This window comes from Chinchilla lanigera, unplaced genomic scaffold (assembly GCF_000276665.1).
Source record: "Chinchilla lanigera isolate Chin_1 unplaced genomic scaffold, ChiLan1.0 scaffold00035, whole genome shotgun sequence".
Taxonomy (NCBI): Eukaryota; Metazoa; Chordata; class Mammalia; order Rodentia; family Chinchillidae; genus Chinchilla; species Chinchilla lanigera.
In genome coordinates, this window is record NW_004955436.1 from 13,502,775 (window position 1) to 13,526,548 (window position 23,774).

The following is a 23,774-nucleotide window of genomic DNA, read 5'->3' on the forward strand; positions in this document are numbered from 1 at the left end:
TTGGTCTGAATATGTTCCCTCCACATGCTGGAGATTTAATTTCCAGGGCTGGGGATATAGTTCAGTGGCACAAGCGCCTGCCTGGCAAGCATAAGGTCGTGAGTTCGAACCCCAATACTGCAAAAAAAAAAAAAAAAAAAAAGAAATGTAATTCCCAAAGCAATTGTGTTGGGAGTTGGAAACCTTGCGGGCAGTGTTGAAGTTCTCAGGGCTTCACTTTCTTTTTCTTTTTTTTTTTTTTTTTTCCCCCGGCACCAGGAATCGAACTCAAGACCTCGCGCTTGCCAGGCAGGCGCTGTGCTGCCGAGTTAAATCCCAGCCCCAGGGCTTCACTTTCATGAATGAATTAAAGGTACTATAAAAAGGCCCCGTGGGTGTAGGTTTGCCTTCCTTATTGCTCTTCTGCCATTTAAGGACACAACAGTTGTCCTCTCTTGCCCTTCTGCATTTGGCCATCTGAGGACACAGCAAGAAAGCCCTTAGCAGACGCCAATGACATGGTCTTGGACTTCTCGGCCTTCAAAGCGGTGAAGAACGAATTTCTGTACTGTAGAAAGTACCTGTTATGCGGTGCTCTATCCTAGCCACACAGATGGATGGGGCACTCGGAAACAGGAAAAACAAAGCTGAGCGCTGTCAAGAAAGGAGAGATGGAGTCGGGGCTCGAGCAGCATGGTGAGAGCTGTTCTATAAATACCTTCGGCCTTTCTCAGAGATGCTGCTTTCAGTGCAAATGACCCGTTTTTTATTTTGATTTCGACCTAAGCGCTCTTTATCTAAATTATACGATAAACATAATTTATTTATATTTATGTAAATAATGTGACATGTTTTTTGAGTAACAAAATATTTTCAGTCCTAGAAAAGCAAGGTTCTGGTGACCACAGTGACTTTGGCAATAAGGTTGAGGGCCACCGAAAGAAGCCATGAGGTCCTATCTTGGAACACAATTTCAAGATGGTTTGTAAGAGGATGTCTCTCTCTTATAATGGGATAACCTTAGTGAAGTCTATATATGTGAAAACAGGAAGCAAATACATTTGCTTTCCTTCAGTATCTTCTAATGATCTTTCCTTTGTATTTTTTCACACATTCATTTTCTGCTATTCAGACTGTAAGAGACATATACATGCATTTAAACACATATCATTTCATTTCTCCTTTAATACTACAAATTAACATATGAAAACATCTTAAATTTCTGTTGTGTGTCAAAATGTTGTCCATTTTACACCTGGGCAAAATGAACAACTACATAGACTCATGAACTGAAAAAGAATAGTGCTTTCATTGCCTCCGTATAAATAGGAAAATATAGCCCCGATCTAATATAAAGAGAGCCTGGATTTATTGAAGCAATATTTCAAAATGCAAATTGTATTATATTTTAACTTTCATTTTAAGCATATTTTAGTTAAACAAAATGAAAATGTTTGACATAAAAATAATGAAGTTATGGAGGAAATGAAATTAGTTTTAAATTTTTCTATGTGTTTCTAATTGGAATGTTGGGGTTATTATTTGTTTTTGCTTTTACTTTGTTTTTAAATGGGAAAAATAGAAAGCTATGGTTGTGGAGTACATGGCTCAAGTGCGATCTTCTAGCAAAGCTAAGTCAGGCGTACAATAAAGAAAACTGTTTTGTGTTGTAAGTCAGTTTCAGTTTAGAAAAGAGTTCCATGTATTGCTTATTTTGTCTTGCTCGTAATGTCAAATTTGGGTTACGATTTCCTTGCGGAAGCCAGAAAAGTGAAATACACAATTTAAACGCATTTTCTAATCAAGACGTATAAACAGATTTGGTGTATTATGTACACTTGTATTTATCCCGAGAAACAAAGAGCTGAAGCCACTTAACCATATATGTTTGTCTATTTCAATGCTTTGACAATGACAATATGCACACAGTTTAGGAACTGTACACATTTCTCCCCCAGCTATGTGTATGGTACTAACAATATTCTCCTTGAACTATTTTAACCAGTTAGAAAATCCTTTTCAAACAGCCATACTTTCAGTTTTGAACAGTCCTTTACATTCGGACTTGTACCTCGAATTTGTGTATTGTTCTCAAAGGGGGAACAGTGAACCCTGGAATGCATTTTTCATACTATGTGCTAAAAACGTGATCCTTTGTATTTAGAAGCTAGACCTTGGTTCAATTTGAATTCTACTAAAAAGCTATGTAACAGAAAAGTACACTATTTACATACCTTCTGTATAAACAATATTCAAAAAATTTAAAGTAATTGTAAATATAATTTTAAAACAATTACGCAACCCTACATTAGAATGGAAAAATTTTATTAACACATTTTGCCGTCCATGAAGTTTGCATTCATCTTAGGGAATAAATGCATGTACATAACACAGTTTGATTTTTTTTTTATTATTTTCCCCTTTCTACATACCTCCCTCCCTTCTTCTCCAAAACCCTTTCCTCATCTTTATTCTTCTTGTTATTATTATTATTATCATTATTATTTTTGGTGCATGTTTATGGCATATTACGTTTATATTCATTGTGGGTATTTGACACACGAAAGTAATACATCCTGAGTCTTTTAATATCTCCTTCCCCACTCCTTCTCCTTACTTATTTCCAAAAGATCTATTTCCTCCTGTCTTTCTGTCCATAAATTATTTTGTTTTTTATTTGTACTTCGCCTTACTCAAATGAGAGATACCGTATGATAATTCAGCTTGTGTGTCTGATTTATTTCACTTTGCATTAATGCTAATCGGTTTGGTTTTCTCAAATTTTTGCCAGATACTTGAAACATATCTCCCAGACGTCCTTAAAACATTTCCTCCCCTGTGTATGGTTTATAGTATCTCTGCTTCAGTCCATCATGCAAGTTATATCCTGTTGTATATCATGACCATTCTTCCGGACAGAGTTCCATAATCCAAGTACTATTTTATAGTGAACAATAACACAACTTTTTCTTTCTTTCTTTTTTCAGTACTAGGATTGAATTTGGAGTCTTCAAATTGAACTGCATCCTCAACCTTTCCTTTCCACAAATCTTTTATTTTGAAACAATGTCTCTCTAAATTGCCTGGGCAGGCCTTGAACTTACAATCTTTCTGCCTTAGACTCCCAAATGCTGGGATAACAGGCATGCATCACTGCCTGAAGCTAGTACAGCTTTTTGAAAACCACTTTAAGCCAAATCTTTTTCATTAATCTACCATTCACTTATCATATTATTATTATCATTATTATTAGCCATAGCAGAAGTAGTAGTAGAGTCCCCAGTCTGTTCCAGGACAGCGCTTGTTAGTCATTGGTACAGATACAGCTCTCACCCTCAAAGATTGTGCTTTAGATGGAATAGGAAACAGTTAATTCAAGGAGCTGAGAATGTTATGGGGCTAAAAGTCTTGTGAAGATGCCGAGTGAGTCATTTGTAATCTTGCCTTGAATATTTAGAAAAGGAGAGTCAGAAAATGTGATATCTAAGCTGAGACAAAAAGGCCAAGCAGAACATAGCTATTAATGATACGAAGGTCAGTGAGGAAGAGAGCGGGTATGGAAGCGGGGTTGTAGGTGGCAGAACAGGGACGTCTCAGGCAACCTCTAGTAATTTGAGGTCCTGGAGAACAGGGCATCTTCACACCATCAGGAGCTCCTCGGAGGCCTGCAGTGAATTTGAACTTTATTCTGAGAACATGGGGACACTTTGGAAGGAAGAAACTGTGCAAACAGGTTGAGTGAGAGGATATTTTACCTTTTCACATGATCACTGAAAAAGGGTCAAGATTTAAGGCAAGGGGATCAGGAAAGAAGTCATCACAGTAATATGAGCAACAAGCGATGGTGCCTTGAGCTCTGTCAAGAATAATTAATTAGGAATTGGTGATGAATTGGGTGTTTGGGGGTGTTGGGCTATTAATTTAGTACATTAATTGCCAAGTGTCAGATCGCAGAAGACTTCTAAAGAACTCTGGTAAACTCCAACAGAGCTGTATTGATACTAATTCAAGATATCTGTGTTCTTGGAAAAAAGCATGGATAAATCTGCCATATCAACACAATAGCCATCTCTACACTCTAATCCAAAAATCAACCTGAGCATGAGCAATAGTGGATTGGGCAGAAGATGTGCCTGAATTTAAGATTCTCATCCTCCAGGGATTTTAATGATCATAATCTCATAAGTGCTCTTAAGTTTGGAGGACAGGAGCAACACTTGGCACAAATCCACTTTGTATTAGTAGCTACACATGTGGTTTTGAGCTTCAGAATAGCAGTGAGGTCATTACTGTTGGGAAATTTTAAAGCAGTAGAAAGTGGGAAAACATGCATTCCAACTTATAATTAAAGGCATTTGAATTAAGGTTGTTTGGGAGTACTTGTAACTTGAAGGAACTGTTAAGAGAAAAGGAGAAAACTAAAGACAAAAAGTACCATCTGAAAAGGCTTTTGGCAAAATGAACTAAACATTAACAAAGAAGAAGAGCATTCTCATACTGAATTTCAGTTGCTTTTGTATAGCAATGTGCCCTTTGTTGTAGTTTGTTTTTTTTTTAATGTGTGTTTTCTTTAGGTATGAAAATGAAAGAAAGAGAAGAAAAAATAGCCCCCTTCAAGAAAACTTTTCTGAGTCACAATATACTTATGACTACTTACTACTCAGTCTCTTTAAGAGCTATTAAAATCAAAATAAAAAACCACAAGCTCATGAACTTCTGTTAGGACTACAGCATAAAAACCCTCTTTCCAAGATGAAATGTTCTACACTTTACATTGCATTCTCTACTCTTCATAGTCTGAAGAGAAAAGTAGCAAAGATGATTTCCTACAAAAAAGTAGACTCCCTAGTTGAAATTAATTTTATTTATTTTTTAGTTTAGTTTTAACTTTTTTATCCTGAATCTTAAACAGGTACAGAAAATAAACAACAAAAATATTAAATTCAATGATTTCTTAAAAAAGGAACACCCTTAAAAACATGATTTAGAAAGAAATAGAACTAAGACTCAGAAATATCCCTTGTATACCCTAGTTACTGTCCCTTACTTTCCTTTCTTCAAGATTTCCATTACCATAATTTTTATGGTAATCACATGCATGCTTCTCTTTATAGATATACCCTATAATTATGTGTCTTTAACATTATAGGTTAGTGCCAGATTGTTGAAATTTATGTGAATGGAGTCATCTAGTGCACATTCTTTTATTTGGGAGGTCTTTCATTTCATATTATGTTTGTGACAATCACCCAGTTTTGTTCTGGGTTGTAGAATTCATAAAAATTCAAACTACTGCAAATGACGCAATTCATAAAAATGGTGCACATATACCAGAATTTTTGGTACCTACTTCTGCTGGGTTGTTCCCAGCTTAGGGTAATTAGCTACAGTGCTACTATAACGTTCTTGTTCATATCCCAGTGCTCATGCATTCACTTCCTCTTGGCATGTAAGGGCGAGGCAAGTTACTGAGTCAGTAAATAGATAAAGAATGTCACAGTTTTCAAAAAAATTATACTGATTTACATTTCAGTCGTCAAGTTCTTAAGAGTTCCATTTGCTGCACATCTTTACCGACACTTGTGTCTGTCGCCTGTTGCCTCTGAAGGCATTCTTGTGCGTGTTTACTCACTTTGGTTCTATTTTTCATTTTCTTGATTACTAATACAGTAAGCCCTTTTCTACATGCTTATTCAGCACTTTTGACTTTTTCTTCCTTGAAGTACATCCCTATTCAAATTGTTTTGGCCTATTTTTTACTGTGGGGATATTTTTATCTTATTGCTCTGCAGGTAGCTTATGTAGACTTGGTAGTGGAGCCCATTGTCTGATGTCTGTATGGCACACACTCTTTCCAAACTGTGGCTCATCCCTCTTGATAGTGTCCTTTGGTAAACAGAGGTTCTTCATGATTTCATTTGTTTTTGCATCCCTTTCCTCCAGAGCCCACTTCCAGGCTCAGTTTTGTTTTTATTGTTGTTATTGTTTGTTTTATTTATTTGTGGTATCCAGAATCGAACTCACAACCTTGTGCTTGCCAGGCAGGCGCTGTGCCACTGAGCTACATCCCTGGCCTTTGTTCGTTTTACTGAATTTTTTTTACTTTATAAAAAAATATAATAATATTTCATAAGAAAATAATAAAAGAGTTAATGCCCTGTGTATCATTATCTTCAAAATAGAAGATAAGTAGGAAGTAGGGAGAAGTTCAATTACTTCCCCAAATTACATATTCCATTGTTTCAAAGATGTTTTAATATGTATTCTAATTTGCTTAATGTATACTACTATTTTAGCTTAGTTCATTGAAAAGAATGTGTGTTATTCTTATCTGTTTATTTATTTTGGTTTAGGTCTTGTGTTTTGAGTAACTACTTTAAATTTTTGTTTGTTGTAATGTAGCACTTTTATCAATTATTTGCTTTGAGACTAGTGAATTTTCTGTTCTTTTTATACATGGTGTGAAGTGGAGGACCACTTGAATTTTTAATATTGATACCCAGTTATCTCAGCACATGTCATTCCCCACTACCTTATGGAGCTAACTTTTTCATAAATCAATTATCTATGCATAGGTCTGTTTATGTGATTCCCATGATAATTCACTGATCTAGTACAAACTTGCATTAACATTTCAGACTTTGTATTACATATAGCCAATGTTTATTTAGATTTACCTATAGATTAGCCCTTCAGTTTCTTTCTGGATTGAAAATGTTCACAGAATATATTTTCCTTTGTCTCAGGACTACCATTTACTGTAAGTCCTCAAGAGTGGAATACTCTAAAATATTTGCTTCTCTTTCATCCTTTAAGTGATGTATATTTTTTATTGAGTATAAAATTCTGGCTCAGTACTTTTCTACATCCTATGTACATATTTGTGTATTATTCCATTTGCTTGTTTTTAATTTTTTATCTGTTGAAAAGGTATATGTCTGTCGAATTGTTGCTTCTTTGAAGATAATCTAATATTTTTTGGTGCTTTGTAACATCTTTTCCCTCTTTTTCTTTCCTGCTTCTCTTTTCTCCTCCCCCTTTCACCTCCTCTTCTCTCAGTTTTAGTGAGTTTGTTCTGATAGATACAGATGTGCTGTTTTACCATAAGAACTCTTGAATCTGTATCTCAATATCTTTCATCAGTTTTGGAAAATTTCATCTATGATCTCTTACAAATTCTTCTCTGCCTCCATTTTCCCTTTGCTCTGTGTTTGATAGTTCAAATGTTTGTATATTCTAATTATTTTAGAACTACTAATTCTGTCTTTAGCTGGATCAAATCTATTTTATTTATTGATTGATTTCTAATCTTCATGAATATTATTTGAATCCCAATTTTTTATTTTATTTAGTTCTTTATAACTTTCAGTTTCAATTCTTAATCTTGTCTGTTATATATTTAAACACACAAAACACAGTCATTTTACAGTTTGTATCTTTTAAGTCTACATATTGCCAATACCTGTTTCTTGATTTGTTTCTGCTCATTTCCTTGAACATGTTATTATCTTTTCTAATGTGACACTGTTTTTCAGTGTAGGCCAGAAATCAATTTTGAAAAATTACTTTTGTAAATATATTTGAGGCTTCAAATTTTGCCTTTGCATTTGCCCAGTGTCTGCACAGAGCTAGCAATCTAAAATTCACTCTGTGCTATTTCAAGGATTTCCTAATTTGAAGATAAGTTTTAGTCACTGTGAAGGTCCTTTATTTCCACATCAGCATTAGTTCCAAAGGTATATAGAAGCATAAAAGCTAGGAGAATTATCAGGATTATTTGTCAGGATCAAAACTCCAATTCCTGATTACTGGTTCTGCTAGTTTGCAAAAGCATGGTTCTCAGGCTAACAGTTGCTCCACTGCTAATGCGGAACTGTTTGTTCCTGGAGGAAATCAGCCTCCAACATTCAGTTCATATTCCCTGAATTCTATCCTTTCCCAAATTCTGTCCCAATAAATCTTCATGTCTTGGTAGATCCATTTTCTTTTAAGCATATCCTTGAAAATACTTTCTCTAGTTTTTACTTTTAGTAATGGTGTTAGCTAGAATTTCCTTTATTTAGAGTAGAAGCTTAGAAAATGAGTTCTATTTTCTAACATGAACTTATTACTTCATCTTCTGAAGTACAGTAAATGCATTGGGAGGCAAAATTATGCATATTTTTATAACTTGTAATTTAAGAACTGGAGAAAAATGGTGTAGATAATAGTTTTTAAGAGATGATGACACATGAAGTTTTTACTTCCGATCATATTGTTCACTCTTATCTTTTCTTTGTTTAGTTCAACTACCAAAAAGAGTTAAACTCTACAAGGAAGCCACCGACAGCTGGAGCTTAGGAAAATATTCTTTTTGTCTATACTCATACCACCCTGCAAATGCCTGATTTTGGAATCTAAGCAATGTCTGGCCTGGTTAGTACTTGGATGGGAGAAAATATCCTCTTAACTAGCACTGGAGGGAAGAAAAGATGTGTCCTAACTAAAGTGTTTTTAGGGTGCTAAGTGGAGTCAGATCCTAAGATACAGAATTTGGTTTACATGTGAAGAGGAGCAGAAAAAGAATCGCGGTGTTTTCCTACTTCCTCAGTTGTTGGTTGAAGGATACAAGTGAAGGAGGGAGAGAGAACACTGTATTTTCTAGAGCTAGAGCAAAGCATGCAAAGCATTGTAGTCTGGAGGAGTCGGTTAGTATGTGATTTAAAGTTGAGATGATCTGTGCTTACATTTCAGTAGCGAACTTCTTTTCATTTTTCTCTCTGGTTGTTGGCCAGAATTAAAAAGTGCAAACAGAATTATAAAGTGTTTTAGAATTTACTAACTAGCTTCGCTATTGTTTCACAACACTGTAATCAGTTCTCTGTTCTTATCTTATGATATAATTTAATTAGATCAAGGTACAAGTTATGAAGACTAGGCACATTTGCTTTTTGCTGTTAGAACAAAACTAGCAGAGAAATCACTGTAGTTTCAGTAAAGAAGAAAAGGCATGAGCAAGATGTTTTAAAAATTCTACACTAAAGAGATTAAAAGGACAGAAGTCATGGTAAAGGGCAAGGTCTGGCTCACAGCCAGTGTGACGTGTTTTATACAAAGGAAGTAGGTACTGATATAGTTGGAGAGCAGCTAACCAGGCCGCGAGGCTCTGTCCAGTGTTATGTACCCAGAGCTTTGGCTTCTGTCCGGATGGCAGACCAGATTCTCTGAAGGGTCCTCCTAGGAAAATAATGAGTCTGCATAAAACATTTTATCAGGTTTTTGGGGCTTGCAGTAAAAAAAGAAAACTCTAACAAAACTGCCACTTCCAACCCAAAGCACAAAAATATGTGTAGAAAATGGAACCATGAACAAATTCAAAATAACTTTGGTTTTAAGACAAGTGTCTGCATTCATGCTATAACTGGAAAGCTACACCTTGGGGAATGGGAAAGACAGGAGAGGTGAATAGAAACCTTCAGGATGAACCCGTGAACTTTCCATGAAAGAGAAAGCTACTCAGTAATACTTCCTTCCTTCTAATATAAACAAACGTAGTTCTCCAGACCTAAGCATCTTCAATTTAGGCTGCTAAGCTTTCTTGGAAACAGATGAACCAAAGCGTCCAGAATCAAACTTACTAAACACATAAGAAAACTAACCACTGTGAGTAAATTCCAGCGAAACCACAAGCATTTTGTGCTATTGGAATTATCAAGCTACCGATACCGATAAAGTACATAAAAATCTTTAAACATAAGTAAATTACAACTAACTGGGTAAAATTAATTCTCATGTGATGGCCTGAGTACTGCTTTGTCCTCCCACTCCCACCTGTACTCCAACCACTGATGCTAAGTCCCATTCCGCAGAAGACTGGGTGAGCTTTGCATAGCTGCACCCTGTCGGTATGAGGCCTCAGTTTCCCATTTTTACTTCCTGCCTTGAGACTTTTCTGGTACCTCAGTGTGACAGCCCTCTTGGTATGCATGTACTCATGCTTGTACTGCCTGCAGGAACTCATGATCATGATGCACTTCTCCCACAGTTTTGAATGCAGTCAAATTTACCCTTTTTTGTGGTGTTAGGGAGGATTAAACTGACTTACATTCCTAGCACTTTATAATTTTTTACTTTGAGTCAGGGTCTCACTAAGATGCCTAGGCTAGACTCCAATTTGTGATCTTCTTATCACACCCTTCTAGAGCTAGAATCACAGGCTACCACCAAGCCTGGCTACATTTATTCATTTTTTTGTAGTGCTTTTTGTATAAACTTTAAAATAAATTGTCAAAGCATCAAAAACATTGTGCTTGAGTTGTGAAAATTGAACTTGAGATTTTTTTGGTAAAGAAATAATATCTTGCGGGGTGTGGTGGCACACGCCTGTAATCCCAGCACTTGGGAGGCTGAGACAGGGTGATTGTTGCAAGTTCAAGGCCAGCCTGGGCTACAAAGTGAGCTCAAGGCCAGCCTGAGCTGCATAGTGAGACCCTGTCTCAAAAAGACAAAAAAAAAAAAAAAAGATATCTTTTATGATTTTGAGTCTTCCCAGCTTGAATATATGTTTTTAAGTACATACATCTTTTAAAATGTTTCCAAATGTTCTCCACCCATGTCCCGTTTGTCTTTCGTGGTATTTGTATCTTTTTTTTGTTGTTGTCTTTTTTTTTTTGTTTTTTTTTCCGATACTGGGAATTGAACTCTCAACCTTATGCTTGCCAGGCAGGCGCTGTGCCGCTGAGCTAAATCCCCAGCCCCATGGTATTTGTATCTTTACATGTTTTCCTTCTTCTATCAAACATAAATGATATCTTTTTACAGAGTATTATCTTTATTTCTAAATTTTTATCAGTACAGATAATATTTAAAAATTATTTGCTAGTGAATAATAATGTAATTCCCTGTGAATCCTGATTTTATATCTCAACATTTTATCATGGCCTCTTTTAGTCTAGTATATTTGTTTTCTATGTGGGCAAACATATCATATGTAAATAGTAAAAAGGAAATTTGTTTGGGATATTTAGGCTCTGGACTTGGCTACCTGACTTGTTTTGGCCACTGGGATGTTACTGAACATAATAGGGTCAGATGCTTGAAAGTGTAATGTACACGTGAGTTGGCCTCTTTAACTCCTATTCTGGATTATTCAAGACAAGGCCTTGAATAACCATTGGTCCAAGGAATATGAAAGACATGAATTGCAGATTTGCCCACAGCTTTGAGCAGGCTCAGCCACACCCGGGTTATATGAGACAAACCTCAGTAGAGTGAGAAATAAATGTTTATTGCAGAATGTCACTGAGACTCTGGTTGTTTGCAGCAGTGGTTGATTGGTACAACACTGAACCGTCAGTCATGGGAGAGTGCACCTGTTTCTGACTAACCTTGTAATCTACTTGCCTTTGTAATCTGTCCCTTCTAGACCTACACCCTTAAGAAACACTGCTACATATATAGGTCTTGTCCCTATTTTTTGCAAGATGAAGCAATTTTTGATGTGAAAGCTATTTTCTCTAAGAGGACTGTAATTCCTCATTGAGCTATGCTTCATCTTGACACTTGCTCACCGGCAGGCAATAAGTAATGAAGGGACAGATCTTGAGAAAGATGAACATTGTCTCGGGAAGACACTTGCACTCAGCAGGACCTTTGGGTGAGCAGAAACTGTTCTTCTCCTGTGAGTGGGAAAGGACTTCTACCAGTCACTGGGTTCTTTTGACTCTGGGGATTTTCAGTTCTCAGATTTTCCCCCCAAATGTCCCCATCCCAGACTTGAGTCCTATTCTTTCTCATTACAACCTTGACTTTGATGAAGAAGAGCAGTCAAGGCTGTGAACCAAGTCTCTTTGGCAGTTTTGCCAGCCTTACCATCTTTCAGGTATAAAGCACAAGAAGTATCTGGCATAGATTGCTGACATAAGCCATGCCACTTACTAACAGTGGCATTCTGGTATTATTTCACCCAGCCCTCCTAATATCTCTGTGGGCTGATAGCTATTATACTCATTTTTAAAGTGCAGCGAATAGAGTTTGTACAGATGAAGTAACTTGCACAAGGGCTCAGGCAATAAGTGACAAGGTAGATTGCAGACTTAGATCTATTTGACTTCAAAGCCCACACAATGGATTATGGATATGAAAGTAAATGGAATACAAAATAACTTCTTATTCTATAAGTATTAAAAGCAAAAAAAATTAAAAGGAAATGAAAAAGAAAACAATTTTGGTGTTTTGGCAAACTGCCATTATTATAAACTGATCAAGTCTAAGTAACTAGCTATTATGAGTGGTGTAATACATATAGACTCGGTTAGTCATTCAGATGGTAGGAACGAAATTAAAAGATTATTGAACAGCTATGAAGTCCCAGACACTACCCTGTATTTACATATTTACTTATTTGATCTTTGCCAGTATTTAGTTCCCCCAGGCATTGTCCAGTGTCAGTAAGTTCAAGAGTCATGGCTTGCACTTCCTTCTGATCTCAACGCCTGTGTCCTCTCCACCTGCTGCACATCAAGCACAGCATGGCCTCTGATTAGCATCACCTGTGTGGTTGTCAGGGCTGTAGTGTTTCAGGCTCAGCCCAGACCTTCTGTTCAAAATCTGCATTTTCAAAAGATTTCCAGGTGAGTTGAGAAGCATTATACAATTTCATTTAATGTTCTCTGCATGTATGCTTTGGGAAATCCTTACAGCTTAACAATGGAGCCCTAGGATGTCAGTCTTGATAGCAATTGGATAAAAGGCATGTTACGGTTGATACACTGTGTCAACTTGGGGAGTCTAGAGCTTTGGCTAAGTGACTCAGTAGTTCTGCATCTTGGGGTGAAAAGGACACGCCCTTACCCTTCTGGGATGTTGTTTATTGTGTTAACTTGAGAAGTTTCGAAGGTTAACTATGTGACTCAGCAGGGAGCAGGGTGCTTACTTTGTATTCATCCTGAGCCTGTGCAAGAGGAGGGAGTGCAGAGGGTGTGGGTGTAGAGGACAACCCCCATCCCCCCAGAGCGGGTAGACTGCATAAAAAAAGGAATTGAGGAAGGACTGGCTGCTGGTTCTTCTGGGGAGCTCCAGTCTTCGCCTTCAGCTTGGTCATCTCCTGGCTTCTGGTGCAGACTGTTGGGCTTCCATCTGGACTCTTCAGCCTTCTGGTGTTGGCTCTCCAGCCTTCATTGTAGATTCTTCAGCACTCCGCCGCAGGCCCATCAGCCTTTCAATACGGACTTGCACGGACACTACAGTGAGCTCCAGGCCTGCAGCTGGGCTTCTCAATCTCCAGCGTGCAGACACCCTCTACACGCTTCCTCATCCAACTCTGTAGCTGACCATTGTAAGCCAAACTTGTAATTTCTTGTACATTTGTTTATCTTGTATTATATCTGCTCCTCTAGTAAACCCTGACTGATATAAGGCAATAATTTAAATATTCCAGTTATTTTAAAACAAAATCCAAATAGGGCTCAATGGCATGGCAATTCTAGCCAGTTCTGTGATTAGTTCTTTCCTTCACTCATACCAATAAGCCTCAAGTTATTTAAATAAGTTAAAGTAAAAAATGTTTATCATGGAACTCCTGATGATCAGAATAGCTCTGGAAGGATTTAAGGTCTATTCAGTGTCCTTAAAGGATCTTTTCATATAAAGGACAAATACAAACTTGAATTAAATCAAGTCCTAAAGAAAAGAACATGGATAAAACAACAAGAAACCACACCAACAGGATCTAGAACAGAACTATGCAGAGAACAGAGGTGTGTGTATTTTATGGGTGTTGCTACAGGTGTCAGTGATCAGACCCACGTGAGTTTATACCATGAGGCTTCCTGCAGAGAGGTGCTAGATAGTACTTTCAGGGAAGAACTGTGGTTCATTGGTAATAGTAAGTCTTAAGGCATTTCACTAAGTAGAAGTGGCAAAGAAAGTCTTGGAGATGGATCCAGAAAACCATGATTCATATATAGAAATAAAGGTATTTATTTTGAGACCAAAATATGAGATAGATTTCGCTAGGAGGACATGTTTGGCTATGTGTCCTAAGCACTGGAAAAGGAAGTAAAGAATTGTAGAGAAAGAAAGAAAAGGAAGAGGAGAAGAATGCTGCAAATGCATGAGTGACAGACAGAGAAAGAGAGAGAAAGAGAGAGGGAGAGAGAGAGAGAGAGAGAGAGAGAGAGAGAGAGAGAGAGAGAGATTGAGGCTGATTTTAAGTAATTTCTTCCCTTGATTATGTAGCTTGACATTTGTGGGGCAATAGGCTGGTAAGCTGGAAATTCCAGTAAGAGCCAATGGACCTTGGGTCCAAAGCAATACAGAGGCAAAATTCCTTCACTCTTGGGGGACTACAGTCTTTTTTCTTAAGTCCTGCAAGAGATTGAATACAGTACACTCATATTATGGTAAATAATGTTTTAGGAAAGTCTACGGGTATAAATGTTAAACACGTCTTTAAAACATCTTCACAGCAAGATCTAGACTTGTTTTTAACTCAAGAACTTGGCACCAGAGCTTAACCAAGTTGACACATGAAATTTGCCAGCACAGTATAGCAGTATGTCCTGTAACAGTACCTCCTGCATATTCAGGAGGTACTGACATTAAGTTTTCCTTTTACGGCTAGAGGAGTAGGGTGATTCTGACCTATGTCACTGTGGAAATACAGGATGTGGACAGTGATGCTGAGCTGATTGTCAGTCACTATAACTAGAATATGTCTTTTTAAACTGATTTTGATCATTAGATATTGATTGATCTTAATTGACAACATCACGGAAGAGGATGACATCCCCATTTCATTCATTAAAGTGAGAGTTTTGTTCTGTTGTGAAGACCATGACTTGAATAAAGCAGTACTCATCCAGAATAAAATATCCAGAATAAGTTGTTCTTGAGGTCAGAATATTTGGGAGATTCAGTGACTGATTGCTAAAATAGCACAGGAGAGAATTAAATGTACAGTGTTTTACCAGAGTATTGACTAGGACCAAGGAGTAGAGGACAAGAGGGAGGTAGGATTTAGCAATTTGAACTTCATAAAACTGAGCGAACTCTCCGTAAAAGCATTTCTGGAAGCAGTGAGTGATTCTGATACATATGCTCTCAGGGAGCATGAAGAGATTCCTGCATAGTGTTTCAGGTTTGGAAAGATGATCATTTATTACTGTGCCTCTAAGGTGCCATGATTCTAAGGTACAACGCCTTATCTTAGTTATTTTGCTACCAGTTTCTTGGCTAACTAAACATTGGGGACCAAGCTATGTAAAATGAAACCAAAAAACTTTGGGGTATATATTTGTTCCTTTGATCTCTCTGCTTTTAAATCATGATTTTATTAAGAAAACGAGTGGAGTGGTGGGCTTATTAGCAATGTTTATTTCCTTTATGCTTTTTTTCTATTTTCTAAATTTTCTACAATGAATGTGTATTAATGTTATTTTTAACAAAGCAAAGCAAATGGCACCAAGTCTGCAGTCTACTTTATGTTAACCACAAATAACCCTGTGCATAGAAGCCTTTCCGGCCCTGAGAATAGTGAAGGGGTCTGTGCGGCAGCAGCTGGGAAGGAAGAGGAGCCAGGATTTTGGGTAACCTCTTATTTTTTTAAAAAAGTCTCCTCGTGGTTTTGACCAGTATTTTTTAGCATGCGGCTATTCCAGGCCCCCTATTTTCTGACAGATGCATAGCACCAAAATTAAAATTATAATTTTGTTTTCCTTTCTCAAGCTGGGAGCATCCCAAACTCAAAGTCTTAAGGCGGTGATGGCGAAGCTACTGCATGTGTGCCGCGCTGGCTGTTTGCATCATTGAAAGCTGTGACGTCACTGCCCCAGGGTGTGCTGGGTAGGTGAGACCTAGAGGGTCTGAGGGAATCTAGTGAACGCGCCTTTGTTTGTGATAGGACAGGAGGTCAAGAAAGGCTGAGCCCATCCATTTCTGAGACGGGCAGTCGGGATGTGGAGCTGAGCTTCAGGGTAAAGCTTGTAGGAGAACTCAGGTCTTGTACTTGTGCATCTTTGTGCCAGATTGGAGCTCGCCAATGAGGTGTGGCACAGAGTGGGAGGAAGTGGGCATCTCAGACCCTTAGATGGAGGCCTTTGTGTCTCTCTACTGCAGTTGATCTTTTGTACTCTTCCCCTAAGTATAGGCAGCAAAGCCCACTCCTGTCATACTGACCAACAATGTAAAACTTTAGCACTAAACCTGTTGAATATATATTATGCTAAGCGAAGATATCAAGAAAGATTTGCAGCAACAGATTCCATTAAAACTTGAGAGATCTCTTTGACACCAAAATCTTGGAACTCGTGAAGACAATAACAGTTTTTTTTCCCCTGTAAGTTTCCCAAAAGATTGACTAAAAGCAAGTCCCTGGCTCAGCATCAGATGGGACTAAATTCTAACTGGCCAACAGGCTTAATCCACCAGAAAATACTAAGCTAAAATTTTTCTTTTCTTTCTATTTATCATTTGAGTAGTGTTTTAAAAAGCATTCATATAACTTTTTGAAAAACTGATTCAAGCTTTTTCATAGTTATGCTGATGATAAAACATTACAAGGATAAATTAGATCCAAAATGTCTAAAACATTGCCAAGATTAGAGATGGAGAACCCTTTCGGTACTTTGCTTGGTAGAGGATGCCGTATGTGCTTTCCTGACTGGGCTGAGACCTCTGTCCAATTAAAAGATGACCTCTAAAATGCATAGAAGCACAGCAGGGAGATGACACCAGTGTGATGATCCCTCTGTGTTGGTGTTAGGTATTCTGAGGTGAGAACCTGGGGAAGTTGGCTACCTTTGCCAGAACTATATTGCCTTTCTCGCCTATTGTGCTGGTTAGGGTGCTGATGGATATAGATCTGCCCATATGGGCGAAATTGTGGTGAAGACTACATGTGTTAGTTTACACAAAGGACTCAAATATTTTAAAGGTGTCCAATAAATTTTTAGCTATCTTCAATCCGATGATCAAGATCCCTGCAATCTCCCCTCACATTTGAATGATTTACTGTCCTGTTCATTATCTCGGATGCTTGCATTTCAATCTGGAGGGAAAGAAATCATGAAGAGAAAGAAATGGAGGGTAAAGATTAGTCTTCAGGGTAAAGGTTAGCTTTATATTGTGGTTTCTGCTTGTGAAATGGACTCTTGGTAGGGACATGAAGGAAATAGATTCAGGAATCTGGGACAATAGATAACACCTTTACTAATCTGCAGCAAATATATTCTTTCTGTCTAAATGCAGATTCTCATGAAAATCTAATGAATGCAGAAGTAGTAAAGATAAAACTGTAGAACATCTAATCTTCTCCCTGGTTTACTTCTGGTGCAGGGCCTGTTATCTTGCATGTTGACAAGGGTACTTTCCCATTGTATGCTTGAATGACTGTTTCAGTTGACTGATATTAAATATAATTTTTAACCTGCATCTTAGTATTCATAATGCAAGCAATAGTTTTCCTGGAATTTTTTGACTTATTTGATAAACTAGACAGTATACAGGAGGGTTGTGTTTGAAACACTGACTTTTAGACATCATTTAGGTGGTTTGTGCTTTTTCTTTGTAAAGGGAGCTACTTTTGAAGAGCTAATGCAAATAGAAGCTGCTAATTTGGTCTGCTTATCTCTTACCCTGGTCATTAATCATTCATCTGAATTCCATATATGGAACTTTGGCATTTTATTAGAACATGTATCATTTTATTTTGAAATGTTAGCCTTTTCTTTTTCCTATCGAATTGTAATTTCACTGAAAAAAAAACTTTCTGAAGTACTTTGTCCTTGCATTACCAAGTGAAATGATGACATCAAAGGACACTCCTTCTTTTTCTGTTCCTCTTCTTCCTCCTCCCAGCTAGGCTTTTCAACAATAAAAGGAAAACGGGTAGATAGAAAGATGGATAGATCTTCCTTCTTACTCTCACACACTGCATGTTATTGTTTGTGTACATGCACCAGCTTCCCATGAGAAATAATATAATCTTTAGGTACTACAAACACGGACTAATGAAAAATAAAAATTGAATGAAAAAAATAAATGGATCTCAAGAGCCCACATGCTAAATGCTTTATTGCTAGCCTATAGCTCTATCAGGAGATGGTGAAACCCTTAAGAAGTGGGGCCTACCGAGGTGAAGTTGGGTCACTGAGAGTGTGCTTTCCCCCTACATTCTGGCCACTCTGAAGTGAACAGACATCCTCCTTCTCATGCTCCCTCAATGGTATGCTGTGCCGCCACAGGCCCAAAGAGCCAAGCCCAACAGACTGTGGATTTCAGAAGCCTCTGAAATTGTGAGCCAAGATAAACATGTCTTTCTTTTCAGTTGTTTATTTCAGCTATTTTGTCACCATGACAGAAAACTGACTAATACACATAGTATGTTTGCTTCACTGAAATAGAGTCATATTATACATATTACATTGAACTTATCTTTTTCACTTGACAATGTAAAGCAAAATAGTTTCTGACCTACTAGATTGTGTGAAACATTTGCCACTATTTAAAAAACTTTAATGTCAAAATGCACTAACTAACTAATAGCTTTCTACATTTAAAAAAATTAATTGTTCATTGATACGTTTTAGGTATACATAATGATCACGTTCATCATAGGGAATTTGTACCTGTACATGATATGTTTGATTCTTTTTTCCCATTCTCCTACCATCCTTCAATTACTCTTCCCTTCTTTATGTACAAAAGCTTTGTTTCTATTTTTTCCTTATTATAAATACAAATACTGTAGGATAATAACTCTGCCAGGTGGTATGAGCAACAAAGTAGGAAGTCCCTGCCTTAAGGCATTTGATAAACTGAAAGGAGAGAACAGATTAAAATAAGCAAAACAATTAGAGAATCATTAAGTAGTAATCTACAGTGTGATAAGACAAAGTGGAGAGCTGGAATTTAAAGAAGAATCTGGGCTAGACAGAACAATAGTAAAAAATTAGGCTCAGTGAATGTTACTGGGAAAGTACCTGAAATGTATCCGATTAATGTGTTAGCTGTGGATGTTGAGTGGTTATAATAACAGCCATTTATGGTACCCCCGTTCTTTTGCTGTTTCCATGGAAGATAGAGTTATCATCATCTTAACTTTGGAAGTCTAATGCAGTCTCTAAGAAAGTTTTTCCTTCCTGATAAAAAAGACAAATGTATTATCAAAAATATAAAAAAACTAAACAAGTATAGATAAAATTTCAGTGATTGACATTTTAAAATTTTGTAAACATTTGTGGTGTTCATACTTCTAAGATTACTAAGGCTTAAGACTGCACCGTGGCTTCTGTGAAAATGCAAAATACACTTCACTGTATTAAACCAGTGTGTGTATGTGTGTGTGTGTGTGTGTATTTCTTTAAAAATATAGGTATAAATACATAAAGCAGCATATATACACAGACCTATGTATAAAATACCTTGTATATGTAGTTGATAACCTAGTATGTCCCAGTAGACAGCGGGAGAGGGTAGATTATCAAACAGAGGTAAAGAGAATGGGTAGAATTTTCACTATACTGTATACCCCATTTCAGTGTTTGAGTTTTTTTCAACTTTTATATGTAGTTTAAAAATATAAATAATATGAAAACATATAAAATGCTCTGTGAATAAAAGTTTTGTGGGTGCATTAGTCATCTTTCTGTTGTACCTAACATATACAACCTAAAGGAGAAGACCGTATTTTGGTTCATTGTTTCAGAGGTTTTGGTCCATGTTGGCTGACTCTAAGGCACAAACATCGTGGTGGAAGAACGTGACAGAGGAAAGCTGCTCAACTCGTGGGTGGAGGAGGAAGCAAAGGTAAGGAAAGAGCACACAAGGAAGGGGCCAGTGACCAGGTACAGTTTCCAAGGTCAGACCCTCATGATCCACCTAGGTTCACCCAGAAATGTGCTTGACTAATCTCTTAGGAACTTCAAGCCAATCAGGTTCACAATCAGTATTAACCATCACAGTGGGGACCTTTCTAGTGAAGGAAACAGGCCATTTAATATAGTTTCATCCATTACCAAAGCATCAAAAATCCAAAGTACGTGCTTATGCCATGGGAACACCAATAAGATCACCCAGATACTCCCTCCCTCAGCCAAGTCACTCTGCCTCTGAGGACAAGATCTGTCGTCTTGCAGGGAGTAAAAGGTAAGCAGGGAATCCTGTTCCCAGAAGTAAAAGTAAAAGGTAAGTCCAGTCATCACCTCAGAGAGGTGTGGGCCTTTGAGGATATCTGTAAGTTTTTATCTTTGCTATTGTTCTTGTTTTCTGCTTTCCTTCCTAGTCATTCGTCAGGAAGCAAGAACAAACAGAGAAGATTGTGTTGTTGGTGGCACTGGGATAGGGATGCACAGAGAACCTTGGATGTCCTATTTTAAGCCTTGGGTGAGGGTGAGGTAGTGGAAATACCAAGCAGATATTTGGTGCAGTTAGGGAAAGAAGGAAAGTTGAGGTCCTGTGGCTTGCTAAAGGAAAATACAAGCCTGAGATAGAAGAGTGGTCCTAGTATCTGGCTTACCTGGCATCTCTGATGTCAGAGTAATACATCTTTATATTTTAACCTTGTAAAACTTCTGGTCTTTGTTTCCCTTTTGTGGGTAAGAATTACTACTTCACTGGCTTTCTGCAGTCATCAGTCTAGATTCAGTACCCCTGCTCCAGTCATATTCTTCCTCTGTATGATACATTATTAACTCAGTGAGGGCCCCCAGGGTGTCCTGGACCACACTCTGGAGAAGCTCTGCCTCTAAGGGTGCATGAGTTTGAAATAAAATACAGTGTATCAAATAGTTGCCCTCACTTATCACATACACATGGTGACAGTTATAAGATAAAATACAGAAAACTCAGTTACATAATAAGCTTGCCTTAAATATTACATCATCTTTCAGGACAGGCAGCTGCATTTTTGTGATGTGTGGCATATATCTTACTTAAGTGATTTCTTTGCCTTTGGGCTCTGAGGTGTGGTATGCCATAGTGGAAAAATGAAATTGTGACAGGCATTTGGTTGCATCCAAAAAGGTGTGTAACCCTCCTTTTCTTATTCTGCATGAATAATTTCTGCACAGTTTTATTTTTTTGAGTAAGAGAAAAAACATTTGTATAAAAATTATGAAATTGTTCACTACAATAATCACAAGCCATTTGATAAATAACAAGGTAGTATTCAGAGAGTCTCAATATCTTTTTTCTACAGCAGTTGATTTTTGACTAGGACGTGAGTGGAATTATATGATAAATTGGTCTCTTTTACCCCACTAGCATGATGAAACATGAACTATCCCAGTGAAAGTGGACAAGATTTCTGCACTACTACACACAAGGGTGCAGGTTCATTGCCAAGTATGTAGTTTATCTCTGACAATGTACATGTGTGCCCTTGGAGGAAGAATTTGTGAATTTGTGCCTTCTAGTGAGAAAGAGAATTGTTTTTCTTTTGTTGATGTGTAAAGAACACGAGTCTGAGATCTTGTTAATGGGATGCTATGGATTGACTTGTGTATCTCCAGCCCTAACTCCTAGTGTAACTGCATTTGGAAATAGGCCTGTCAGCATGTAATTAAGGTTAAATAAGGCTGTGTTGAAGATGTGTTCCTGAAATGACAAGATTAACATCCTTATAAGGAGAGATCCCCTCACACAGACATCCTCTGTATCCCACTGCAAATGGACACAAATAAAGGTAATGTGGCCATGGAACCAATAGGTATCGTGCAACCCAAGAAGACCTCATAAGAAGTAAACCCTGCCAGGTCCTCATCTGGAACTTGTAGTCTTCAGAACTGTGAGAAAAATAGATTTTTGCTCTTTAAGCCACCTAGTATGGTATTTCATCATAGTAACCCTAACATGAGTACATAAGCCAAATAAGTATTCTGGGAAGTAACCCAATTCTATGTTGACTTTAGCTTTCTAGGCACCCTAAAATCTTATGCATTTAAAAATCTTTGACAAGATGAAATACTTTCAGAGCTTAATGTGTATTTGAAAATTTTCCTTCTTAAAAGTTTTAATAGGGAACCTTCTAGATAATCTCACAAGAACTAGTAAGCTTACTATACAATATGTCACACCTCTTAGCTTTTTATTAGGAGAGACAGATTACTGGAGAACTATATTAGAGGATTGCAAAGGAGCGGAGCTGGATCTAGCATGGAAGATGTTTAGTAATGCTTTGGCTGTATCTCCTTGGGGGTAACCAAACTAACGAGGCTACACATCATTTTTTCCCTTCGTTGAGAGCTCAGTGGAAGGAGACCAGCAATCTAGAGTTCTCAGAGCAGATGCAGTCTTTACAAGCTCTTGACAGCCTCATTTATTTTTTCAGATCATTAATAATTCTCTTCAATGAAAAGGTACCTGGTTTAATTTTGTTTGTTTGCTATTTTTCCCCCTCCAGATTTCTTAAGTATAATAGAAAGTCTGCCTCTATACCTCAATCTGTGTCACATAAAACTATTTCTTCAGTATTTTCCTAGGAAAATCTGATGCCTAGCCTTTCTACATGCTATACCCTTCCCATCTATGCTTCCATAAATCAGTTTTCTAATTGATCTATAGTAAACTGCAATATTGAAAATCAAATGTAGGCTGTGACTTGCACATATTCCAAAAAGTATGACAAAGTAGAGAGAAATATATAGAAGAATAAGGAAACATGACCGCTTTTGCGTCCAAATGTTCTTCTGCTGCTGTAGGGACAGTTGTTTGACTCTGAAATCCTGCACAGGTTTTAAACATTAGTGCCATTTTCCAATTAAGATTTATGCCAATGTACTGCTGATTTGAAAAGGTACCAATATCTCTACACTCGTGTTCAGGGCAGCAAAGATCTGGAATCCTTCTCTTCCCCGAAAGAAGGGGAGGGCCACTCGTGCACTGGCTGTGACCAATCAAGTTTTGCTTGATGCCAAAAAATTAAACACAGTAAGGCCAGACCCTGTCAGCAACAAGTTGATTGCTTTAAATAAGGGAGATTTCCTGAATGTTTAAATTGAAACTTCGACTTTGATTAAAGCAAAGAGAAGTACCAGGATGGCTTCCTAACTATTTAGTTCCTAAAATTCCTGTGAGGTCTGGAGATGACAAATTCAATTCTGATGTGCTGTGTTTTACACTCTGCAGGCTGTAGTAAAAGGGAAAACTAATCAAGCTTGGGTTTCCCTTGGGCTGAACTTTCCCTATTTAAAGCCATGGAAATATGTTAAAACCCACATAGGCAGGGTGAAATTTATACAAGGCAAAATCTATGTGACTATGTTTTTGCACAGCATGCATATTTTGATTTTTTATTATGTTTGGTTTGCTCAATGGCTCATTCTGTTTAATATTATATTCCTACTTTATTCTTGTTATAAAGATGAGAAAGAATGGTTTAACATACACACGTATGTATTGCAAGATGGTTTTGTTGTTAAGTGGAACACATTAGCCTGAATTTTAAAATTCTAATTAAGAGAATCAAAGCTGATGAATGACAGGTATATAAATGCCTGGCTATATATCTAGGCATGCAATGATACAAATTAATAATATTTTTAGAAGCAGCAGCATTAACATACTATCCAAGTTATGAATTACTGTAGCAAATGAGAAGAAATAGGAAAGGAGAACTGAGGAATCCTTGTCAGTTAGAGAACCTAAACACTCACATGTAAACAAGGGATTGAATTTTACATAAACCTTTGTTTGTAAACAAACGGCAATTAAAAGTAATGCTTTCCATTGGAATGTGAGCAAGGGACTTCCCTTCATTTCTCCTTTTTAAGTTAGTTCCATGTAGAGCTGGTCCATCCTGCCAGTTTCTGCAAAAGTCT

The 23,774-nt window shown here is 37.4% G+C and overlaps 1 long non-coding RNA gene across 1 annotated transcript in view; it reads left to right on the plus strand.

Moving 5' to 3' along the window:
- Positions 1-611: 611 nt before the first annotated feature.
- LOC102026253 overlaps positions 612-23,774 on the plus strand; it is a 40,868-nt gene continuing 17,705 nt past the window's right edge. The window contains exons 1-4 of the long non-coding RNA XR_261790.2: positions 612-675; positions 12,376-12,590; positions 15,685-15,801; positions 19,664-19,802. This is a non-coding gene — a long non-coding RNA (uncharacterized LOC102026253). The remainder of the gene's footprint in view (positions 676-12,375; positions 12,591-15,684; positions 15,802-19,663; positions 19,803-23,774) is intronic.